Genomic DNA, 11,914 nt, shown 5'->3' with positions numbered 1-11,914 from the left:
TCTGTCCTCTGACTCCAGTGGGCTTTGGGTCAAGCTCCATAATTCTATCTCCAAGGACTTTCCCCGCTGTTCCTTTAAGAACACCAGTCCTCCAATTTACCATGATACCTCTGAATTTTAGCTCTATCCTCCAAAGTGTTGGCAACTCCTCCTAGCTTTTTGTTATCTGCAACCGTGACCAGTCTACTCTCTCTACCTACATCCAGGTCATTAATAAAGATGTTAAACAACACCAGACAACAATAATGTAGTCCAGCCAGAACACACATAGTAGGCAAGCTAAATCACATCTCCAGCACAACTGTCTGTTACAGCCAGCACTCCTCTGATGCAGTGAAAAGAGCATTAGGAAATTGTTCTATTCCTAACTATTTCTTTGAGAAGGCTAAAGATGCTGGTGTTATTGCCATAGGTTATGCTATTTAATGTCCGTGCTTAACTCAAGAACATTTAGTGCAAGGGATAAATGTTGTGCAATTCAGTGGAGACCTTGACCGTGTTTTAAAGAACATGACCAAACTGGACATTGCCTGCTTGCAGTGTTATATTGACTGTCTGGTCCACGGAAAATGTTACAGAACCCTGCTTAAGAAAAAGACTATTTGTAAGAAATCTAAAAGGATTAAGTTAGAGAATGGTGAGGGGATAAACATGCAATATTGTCAGGGTTCCCTCCCCACTCTGAACTCTGGGATACAGATGTGGGGACCCACATATAAGACCCCCTCAGCTTATTTCTACCCGCTTAGGTCTAAAAACTTCCCCAAGTCACAAATTCTTCCTTGTTCTTGGGCAGTATCATTGCCACCACCAAGTGAGTTAGACAAAGATTCAGGAAAAGGATCATTTGGATTTCCTGTTTCCCCAAAATATCTCCCCAAACCCCTACACCCCCTTTCCTGGGGAGGCTTGAGAATAATATACCAACCAAATAGATAAACAAGGTGAACACAGACCAGACCCTTGGGTTTTTAGGACACTAAAACCAATAGGTTCTTAAAAGCAGAACTTTATTATAAAGAAAAAAAAGTTAAAGAAGCACCTCTGTAAAATCAGGATGGAAGGTAATTTTACAGGGTAATAAGATTTAAAACACAGAGGATTCCCCTCTAGGCAAAACTTCAAAGTTACAAAAAACAGGAATAAACCTCCTTCTTAGCATAGGGAAAATTCACAAGCTAAAACAAAAACATTTTTACAGTAATGTTAAGGGTTGTTGTGATGGTGATTTAATGTTTAATACTTTAAGAAGGCCTCAAAGAAAAATGTATTTTAACTACAAGAAAAAAAATTAGCCAAAAGCAGCCCAGTTGTGCAGACAACTTAATTCCCCCTCCCCAGATCACAAAAGGGAATGTTAGGGGAGGAGGGCCTAAAGTCCTTAAGTATCTATTAATTCAGAGTTGTGATGATCGAATCTACCTGCTAACTACAGACTTTTGAAATCTGTTTGAAACAAAGAGTTAGGCTGGTGTAAAAATCTCAGTTTTTTGGAGACTGTCCTCTTTCAACAGAAACTATCTTGAACTGAATTTCTGCTGGACTGCAAGAGGAGGTGTGCTCCCTGTTTTTAACTTTGAAAATATATATTACATAATGTCACTCTTTGGCCATTCTGTCCTTACTAAATAATGGCACCAGTCTTATTGCAGTGTGATCTGTTGTCTTTGTGTAAAAGATACCCATTTAGAACAAAAAGCTGAAATATATGTTGTAGAATCGTGGCTGGGGGGGGGAACCTCCCTAAAAATCTGTTTACCATTTAAAAAAACCAGGGATGGTTCAGACATGTTTGAGTACAATAGAGCTGACCCACTCTGTTGAACTGAATGGTTTTAACCACACCCCCAGGTCATAGCCAAAGTGACTGAGATTAGCCACCCTTGTTGCCATGGGGTTAATGGTATAAGGGATCAGTAATTAAATTTGATGGGTGTACACCCACAGTAAGAGAGGAGAGTGAGTGAGGATGGTGAGCTTTGATTAATATGCAACTGAAATAAAACCTCAGGAGTTAGCAGAAGCTATTGGACAGTTTAACTATAACCTAGAAGTTGGTTGAATTCTATTGGACAGTTTAAATATGACCCCAGGAGTTGGTTGAATTCTATTGGATAGTTTAAATATGACCCCAGGAGTTGGTTGAAAGCTATTGGACAGTTTAAATATAACCCAGGGGTTGGTCAAATGCTATGCCTCACTCTTTCTAGCAACTCAAAGTCATTAAAATAATAATTTACAAAAATAAACATGGGTCTAACCCAAAACTGAAATGTTTCCAGGGTTCACAAACCTCCACAATACTTTAGAACAAGCATTTGTGCTAAAGAAAAGCAAACATGTAAAAGCTCTGGGTATTTTTAGGGTGCTTACTATGATTGTGATGCACCCATTTTATTTCAAAAACAGCCCCCAAATTTTAAGCATGAAAGAAACATGTTTAAAAAACAAACAAACAATCCCCAAGACATTCGTTGATATCTGCAAGGGGCCCTACACTTGGGAATTGGTAGAGTAACATTAAGGATTGTTGTGTATGGTGATTTAATGTTTAATACTGAAAGGCCCCCAAAGAAAAATGTATTTTAACTAAAAGAAAAAAATTAGCCAAAAGCAGCCCAGTCATGCAGACAACTTAATTCCTCCTCCCCAGATCACAAAGGTGAATGTTAGGGGAGAGTAAGGTGACCACATGTCCCGATTTTATAGGGACAGTCCTGATCTGGGGGTCTTTTTCATATATAGGCTCCTGTTACCCCCCACCCTGATTTTTCACACTGGCTATCTGGTCACCCTACTCTCCCCAAAAAATGGAGGGGTCAAAATGGTTTTTAAAAGCAGTTTCGTTTTTATTCTGAAAAAAAAATAGTTTTGCTTTTTTAAATGGGGTTGTCTTCTTAGAAGAGTTGGCTTTAATGTTTAAATGGTTAGCGATTCAGGGGCCCAAGCTAGAGAGACGTGTGGGTGTTTAAAAAGGCTTTCGGGGGCCCCCTCACCTCAGGGGTGACTCCCGCCAACGGATCTCGCCCCCCCAGCGTCCCCGCGCGCCACAGAGAGTCTGGGCACAGGCAGCGCAGCTCCGCCCGTTGCGTCCGTCCCCCTCCCACCCCCGCCCTGACCCTGCTGCCAGCCCAATGGCCGCGAACAGCAGCCCATGGCAGCTGTGGAGGGCGTTGCCAGAGCTGCCTGGACACGCCTCCACACCAGGGAGCCGCCTGACGAAAGCAGGAGGAGCCTGTCACTGTGAGACAGACGCAGCCCTGGGGTGGGGAGCAGCAATGGGCACTCAGGGGCTGATGTTAAATACAAAGTACAGAGGGGTTTCCTTGGGGGCTATAGCAACCCCACAGAGCAGACCTGGGCTGCAGCTGGTTCTGTCCATCACCCCCACCCCACAGAGACCCACACAACCCTCTGCCCCCAAAAAGACCCCACTGGCCCCTTTGCCCCCATCACCCCTCACCAGAGAGCCCCCGCTTCTGCCTCCAGTGACAGCTCCCCTCCCCCTCTGCTCCCTACAATCTCCCACTTTGCCTTCCCCCTCCTCCCAAGTCCATTGGCTGGAATGCTCCCAACCACCAGGGCTCAGGGAGCTCCATCTGTAGCAGGGTGCCTGCTTGCAGATGCAGACATGCCTGGCTGTGCCTCAACAGCCCAGGGAGGGGGAGCCACAGGTGAGCAAGCCCCTGTCATCATCATTGCAGGCCCAGCAATTCTCTGGGTATTTAATTTCACTTAGGCAAGTAATTCAGTCTTCTCTTTCTTTCCAGACAGTTTGTGGCTTTTCCTGTAAGAAAACTTACAATTTCTTTGCAAAGTTTTTCACTTGAAACTATAATTGTTCATAAGCTCATTTATTTTGTTAACTCGGTTTCATAGGCAATTTTAAAAGTCACTTGAATTGTACCTAGTTTTTTCCATTGGTCCAAAACCACATGAAAGATGTGCGGATTTTTATTTCTGTGGGCCAAAGCACCCTAAGTAGAAATATAAATGTTGAAGCTAGAAAAGATGGGTAAGGGTCCCTTCAGGAAACTGTCCTCAAGTCATTCATTCTTCTGGGCATTCCATTTATTGTTCCCTCCTATAGTGATAGAAATCAGTGTTTCCGGAGGAGATGCAGAAAACTGGGGCAACCCTGCAGCAACTCTGTCTCTACCCCTGTTCTCTGCCTGCTCCCTCTACCAGCCCCTTTGGTCTCCCTAGGATTCCCCCTACCATTACTCCTTCTGGGTTTCTTTCCCTGATGCTTCTCATGAAATAAAGTTTGTCATTACAGCTTCTTATCTTTGTACTATATTTAATTTTGATGTATTTATTAAGTGTTAATTAATGCACTGTGGGAGTCCCCCTTCAACCCTCTGTACAAATTGATCCCCTTCTTTCCATATATTTTGCCCATAAGGTTTTCTGCAGCCCTAGGGCAGCCAGCAATAACCCTGTGCCTTGGCAATGGGGTGAGGGAAGGTGACCGTGGGTTCCCTAGTTATGTGATTTGCAAGAAGTGTTATCATTACTCAGGGTACCAAATGTGTTTAAATGATATAAGTGCCTTGTAAAAGCCCAAAGTAAGCTCATTTTCATTTTTCATGTAATAATCTCATATACAGTCTACACATATTTTTCATTATTAGTTTAATTTATTTTTATTGTTGTTGTTATTAGCTAGATTACTGTGGGGGGGTTTTCAGTGTGAAAAATGGTGTGCTATTTTAGGGGTTGAATGACATAATACACCGCCCGCCCCTTCCCCAGTGTTCCTCACTAAGTCCGGTAATTTTGTCAAGTATCCGTTGTGCAACATGGTGGTGTCTACCCCTGCCCCGCGCTTCAGAGGGATGCGGGGTCCAGGGTGGCCTGGGGGGCAAGAGGGGAGCCTGGTGTCCCCCTGAAGCGTGGGGTCCCCCAAAGCACAGAGCCAGCCCCCCAAGCAAAGAGCCTGGGACAGTTCTCCCGGTCCGTCCTATGCACAGCACGGCCCTGCTTGGGCACCAACAAAAATTATACAAACCTGGAGCCCCTGACTGAAGAAGGGAGGTGAGAGGGGACAAAGTGAAAGGACTGGGAGGGGCCAAAGGAGCCAGAGCACTAGGGAGTGGGTGGGGGGAAGCTGTGCAGACCCCAGGAGAGGAGGGCAAGGGGCTTGGTGCGACATGGGGAGGAGGAGGGAGCAAGCTGCAGGAGGGAAAAGGGAAGGGCTGGCAGGAGGGGGAGTTGAGAGGACAAGGCTGCAGCCTGGGGAGAAAGCCAGCAGGCTGGGGACAGCGCAGAAAGGGAGGGCTCTGGGGAGCTCCAGGATGGAGTGAGAGAGGCAGGATGCAGAGCAGAGGAATCCAAGGTGACCCCAAGTTCCTGGGCCTGACGTCAGAGAAGGGAGTGGGGTGGGAGAAAGGGCTGGGATTAGGAGTTTGCCCTTGAGATGGTGACTGGACATTAGTTCAATTGTTACCTGGGTCCCCATTCAGGGGCAGCATTTGCTGACTTTGCTGCCCAGATTTCCCCATCCCTGATGAGCTTTCCTCAGCCCCTGGTGATGAGCCCCACGGCTCCTCCTGCTGTCATTGTCCCCAGTCTCTCTGCGGTGGGTCTCTGCCTCCTCGGTTCTAACCCATTGCTAGGGCAATGCCAGGGGGACTCGCTGCGCTAGGTCTGCAGGGGCGAGTGACTCCCTTTGCTCCCTCTCTCCATCAGGTAGTGGAGGAGTTCAGAGTCCTGGGCCAGCTGGTGGGGTGTCTCACTCTGTGCTGTGCGAAGCAGGAGCAGGAGATCTGCCAATAGGCTGTGGATGGACTTCACCACCTCCACTCCTTCATGCTGCGGCAAAAATAAGAGCACCCCTTGTCCTCCCTAAATACACTGACATGGGGTTTCCAAACATGGAAAACATATTTATTGAACACTTCTGCCTTTTCTGAATCCTTTTAAACAGTCTCCGTCTAGTAATAGAGCCTACACCATTCCTAGGATTTCTTTTGTTCCTAATACCCTTTTTAAAAACCTCCTTATTATCCTTAGTCCTGCAAGCCATGACGTTTCCCCGGATGGCTTTAGCATCCCTTATCCATATTCTACTTGTCATAACTTATATAGAATGGACATACTGACTCAGACCAATGGTTCATCTAGCCCAGTATTGTGTCTTCTGATAGTGGCCAGTGCCTCGTGCTTCAGAGGGAATGAACTGAACTGGAAATTTTGAATGATCCATCCTCTGTCATACAGTTCCAGGTTCTGGTAGTCAGAGGTTTAGGGACATGCAGAGTATGGGGCTGCATGCCCTGATCATCTTGTCTAATGGCCACCGATGGACCTATCCTTCACAAACGTATCTAATTCTTCTTTGAACTCAATTATACTTTTAGCCTTCACAATATTCCACGGCAACACTTTCCACAGGTTGCCTGTGCATTGTGTGACTAGATTCCTTCTTTTATTTGTTTTTAACTTTCTTCCTATTAATTTCATAGGGTGACACCTAGTTCTCGTGTTATGTGCAGGGGTAAATAACACTTCCTTTTCACTTTCTCCACACCAGTCATGATTTTATAGACCTCTATCATATCCCCCTTAGTCATCTGTTTTCTAAACTAAATGGTCCAAAGTCTACACTACAGACCTATATTGTTATAACTACGTTGCTCAGGGTGTGAAAATCCACACCCCTGTGCGATGTATTTCTACTGACCTAACTCCTTGCGTGGACAGCGCTATGTCAGCAGGAGCATGTCTCCCACTGACTCAGCTAGCGCCTCTCAGGGAGGTGGATTAAGAGCTTGTTGGCATAGGAGCATCTTCACGTAAACACTACAGCGCCAGTGCAGCTACAGCGATACAGTGTTTGAAGTGTAGACTTGCCCCCTGTCTTTTTTATCTCTCCTCATATGGAAGCTGTTCCATCCCCCTAATCATTTTTGTTGCCCTTCTCTGCACCTTTTACAATACTGGTATATCTGTTTTGAGATGGGGTGACCAGAACTGCACGCAGTATTCAAGGTGTGGGCGCACCATGGGTTTATATAGACGCATTATGATATTTTTCTGTTTTATTATCTATCCCTTTCCTAATGGTTCATAACATTCTGTTTGCTTTTTTAACTGCCACTGCATGCTGAGTGGATGTTTTCAGAGAACTATTTACAATGACTCCAAAATCTCTTTCTTGAGTGCTAATTTAAACCCCATAATTTTGTATGTATAGTTGAGATTATGATTTCCAATGTGCATTACTTTGCATTTATCAGTATTGAATATCATCTGCCATTTTGTTGCCCAGTCCCCCAGTTTTGTGAGATCCCTTTGTAGCTCTTTGCAGTCTGCTTTGGACTTAACTATCTTGAGTCATTTTGTATCATCTGCAAATTTTGCCACCTCACTGGTTACCCCTTTTTCTGGATCATTTATGACTATGTTGAACTACACTGGTCTCAACACAGATCCTTGGGGGACCCCGCTATTTACCTCTCTCCACTGTGAAAACTGGCCATTTATTCCTGTCCTTTGCTTCCTATCTTTTAACCACTGACCCATGAGAGAATCTTCCTCTTCTCCCATGACAGCTTCCTTTGGTTAAGAGCCTTTGGTGAGGACCCTGTCAAAGGCTTTCTGAAAGTCCAAGTACACTATATCCACTGGATCACCCTTCTCCACATTCTTGTTGACCCCTTCAAAGAATTCTAGTAGATTGGTGAGGCACGATTTCCCTTTACAAAAGCCATGTTGACTCTGCCCAAACAAACTGTGTTCACCGATGTGTCTGATAATTCTGTTCTTTCCTGAAGTTTCAGCAATTTGCCTGGTACTGAAGTCAGGCTTACTAGGGATCACATCTGGAGACTCTTTAAAAATTCACTGTCACATTAGCTATTTCATACAGAGGCCGATTTAAACGCTAGATTACATACCACAGCACTGCACATAAGTCTGTCTGGATGTCTCGTTATACCTGCAACCTTTGCACCAGGCAGGCAATTTACCATGCGGTTCTCCCAGTCATCATAAACCCAACTGCTTATATGTCTATTGGTTGAATCCCCAATTACTATTACCTGGTTTTTCTTTGTAAGTGGGGTTCCCCCCTCAGGTGGGGTAGCCTCAGTGTGAGAGGACATCATGACTTCATCTGGAAGGTAGGTCCCAACTATAGGATCATCTCCCTCTGCTCTAGCTCAATGTTCTGCTTCCTGGAAATTTTCACCCTCCTCAGCAGCACAGAGGCTGTCAGACTGGGGGTGGAACCACTCTACTGCGTCCCTAAAAGTCTCCTCTATGTACCTCACTGTCTCTCTTGGCTCCAGCAGTTCTGCCCCTCTGGCCTACTGGTCTCTGAGGGCCAGTAGCTCCTTGGGCCAAATGCCCACATATGCTACCTGCCCACAGGGACGGTAATCGTACATCCTGCATTCAGTGCAATCAACTGGAAAGCCCTATGCTGCTGCTGCATTTCTGCCTGGTTTATTTTTACTCTTCCAGGGGAGATTAATTTGTTTAGTTGAGAGGGGGTGGGGGGTTATTGGCCTGAGTTTACAGTATGTTTGTTAGATGTACTTGTCTCTCACACACCCTCTCTAAACTTCCTTGCAAAACTCCTCCGTTTGCTAACCTAACATCTGATTTATATTGCCTCCTGTCTGTTTCCCCTCCCTGGTGCAGGTATGATGGTGGCAAAGAAGAGTGAAGAGTATCTACAGGTTCTCAGGGACTGGCAAGTCGAGAATACCTTCTGGTTCACCAACACCAGCGATATCGCCATGGTAACTACAGTCAGTGCTTCATGGGATTGTTGTGCCCAGAGTTATCAGGAGTCAGGAATTAACACCCTAGGAGTCAGGGGGAAGAGACAGACCCAGGCGTGTGACTGACCCCATCCAGCTGGGCCAGCGCCCTGCCTATGGCCCACTCCACCTCATAGAATCATAGACCTCAGATCATCTAGTCCAACCCCCTACTCAAAGCAGGACCAACCCAACTAAATCATCCCAGCCAGGGCTTTGTCAAGCCGGGCCTTAAAAACCTCTAAGGAAGGAGATTCCACCACCTCCCTAGGTAACCCATTCCAGTGCTTCACCACCCTCCTAGTGAAATATGTTTCCTAATATCCAACCTAAACCTCCCCCACTGCAACTTGACACCATTGCTCCTTGTTCTGTCATCTGCCGTCAGTGAGAACAGCCGAGCTCCATCCTCTTTGGACCCCCCCCCAGAGTGGGGCAGTTACCCCACTCCCAGGGAAAAAGGTTAAAGGCAGCTGAGGTAGGCTGATTGGGGAGGCAGCCACAGCTGTGGCTACAATCAATCAGGCCGCAGCTGGCCCTGATATAAGGCCTAAGTGAGGCACTGGGTCAGGCTTATTCCAGCCCTGGAGTGAGAAGGGCCTAGCTGCCTGGGAGCACAGGGTATCTCAAGCAGAGCAGAGCAGTGCTGGGGACAGGAAGGCAGAGCTGGGAAGCTCGGGTCAGGTGAGTCCCCAGGCTAAAGACCAGGGGAGGTACTGGGGCTGCAGGGAAAGGCAGTAGGTCCAACCCCCTTACCAATGATGAGGGGCCATTACAGACTGCGGTTTGCCCCAGTGAGAGGGGACTAGATGATGACTGGCAGTAGCCACTGCTGCAAGGTGGGCTTAGGGGATTCAGGTTCCCCTGGGAGGGAAGACCCAGAGTGTGGGGGTACTGCCATGGGGCAGTACCCAGGAGATAGGGCACCATGGGATGGGAGGGATGCAGGGCCTGGAGTATAGTGGTGGAGACTGATAATGAAAGAGAAGTAGGGACAGCAGCGCCGGCCAGCAGGAGGCACTCCAAGACTGGGATGAGCTAACTCCTGAACAACTAGCAGGAGGCTCTGCATCGCTGAGTGTGCACCCTGCTACACCACTGTTCAAGTAGTTGAAAGCTGCTATCAAATCCCCCCTCACTCTTCTCTTCTGCAGACTAAATAAGCCCAGTGCCCTCAGCCTCTCCTCGTAAGTCATGTGCCCCAGGCCCCTAATCATTTTCCTTGCTCTCTGCTGGACTCTCTCTGATTTGTCCACATCCTTTCTCTTGTGGGGGACCCAAATTGATGCAACACTCCCGATGTGACCTCACCAGTGCCGAATAGAGGGGAATAATCACTTCCCTCCATCTGCAGGCAATGCTTCTACTAATGCAGCCCAATATGCCTGCCTACATGCCACATCCCAAGATGCACTGGAGCTCACCCAAACGTGTTCCCCGCTCCTTGTCAGGTGTGGTGGGAGCTTCCCCAAAGATTAATGCAATAAAAGGCATCATTGTATCTGTGCATCAGTGCCAACCCCTGCTGAGCACTAGAGAGTGTAGCCGTGCTGCACAGTATTGTGCCCCTGTGCACTGCCATGCTGGCCTCTGCCATACACTACAGCTTCTGATTGCTGGCTGGGTACTGTGCTGCCTAGGTGCAGTAACCCAGCCTTGTCCCAGCAAAGTGGGGTTTGCCTGCACTCCTGGCTGAGCCAGTCCTGGCTGCTCAGCCACCGACTGGAACCGCGCTGGGCAGCAAAAGGGGTTTCACTGGCAGGTTTGTTTCAGAAGTCTGGGAAGTACTTTCACCCGTCTGAGTGCATGGACTTCCTCCTCAATGCTATCAGAGTCCATGACTCCGTGGCAGCCAGGCACATGCTGCATGTGATCCTGGGGGTCCCCGGCCCAAACTTGGAGTGGGTAAGAGCTGCAGTGAGAACACCCTGCTGGGGGAGCCCATCCATGAGTGTCTCTGTCTCTGGGTGCTAGGCATTACTGGGGGGCAGGTCTCTGGCCTGTGCTATGCGGGGGGGAAGGAAGGGGTCAGTCTAGGTGATCACCATGGCCGCTTGTGGCCTTGCAGTCTATGAATCGATAAGCCAGGAACTGGTCCTGTGCTCTAGGTCTGGGGCTGGAGAAGAGGATGTGGGATGGTAGATGGCTCTCAGGTGCAGCAGGTCTTTTGCACCCCAGATCAATAGGAGCACGAAGAAGCCAAGGCCCCCCTCTACCCATTTCCCTTCCAGGTGTCTGAGGCTCTGAGGAGCATGTACCACAACCTGGACTCTATCAGCGAGCTGCTGGCCCAGCAGGAACTGCTCAGGGCCCTTCTCCTGCTGGGCTACCAGTACAGCGAGGAGGTGGTCAGAACCCTGCTGGGCTGCTTACTGTCATGTGACAGGTACAGGGCTGGGGCTGCCGCTGCTTGCACTCTGGGTCCCCTGGACTGGTCGTGTTGCCAGGGATAGGGGAGTGCAGAACCCTCCAGAGATCTCCTGCTCCCTGCAGAGCTGCTGCTTCTCCTGGAGGGTTTTGCAGGCTGGCTTGCCCTGGAGACAGGCCAATCTGCAAAACCCTGTACGGCATCCCTTGGCCTCCCCTGGGGCTGACACTCAGATCCGGCCCCATGAAGCTTGCACCAGCCAATGGGGGCCTTACTGCAGCAGGAGGGCAACAAAGGGCTGGCCAGTGGTGGGAGACCCAGCATTGGTGCCAGGAAGGTGAAGGAGGCTGGCAGGACTCTGACCAGGTGCCATTGGCTCTCTCCCTTTGCAGCATTGCTGCGGAGATGTTGAGGATGCTGACGTCCCACCCCGAGACCACGGGAAAGGTCCTACGGGAGCTGCTCAACAGGCTGCGGGAGCAGCCTCTGTGTCAGCATCATGACATCTCTCAGAGAGAGGCTGGCATTGCCCCCTTGGCCGTAAGTACCAGCCCCTGCAGCAAGGGAGGGAGCGCTGTATGTCCGCATCACGGCCTGAGGGGGTCTCTCAGCCTCCCACTGGGTCTAGTCATTGGGTTGAAGAGAGACAGCGTGACTCTAGCCAGTGCTATAGTCGAGCCAGAACACGCTGAAACTCTCTCCTGGTGCTATTCAGCAGCACTCAGAACCTCAGGGTGAGACGGGATTGCAGGGTCAGCTCGTCCAGCCCCCTGCC

This window comes from Mauremys reevesii, linkage group 4 (assembly GCF_016161935.1).
Source record: "Mauremys reevesii isolate NIE-2019 linkage group 4, ASM1616193v1, whole genome shotgun sequence".
In the NCBI taxonomy this organism is placed as follows: Eukaryota; Metazoa; Chordata; order Testudines; family Geoemydidae; genus Mauremys; species Mauremys reevesii.
This window is presented reverse-complemented; position numbering follows the sequence as displayed.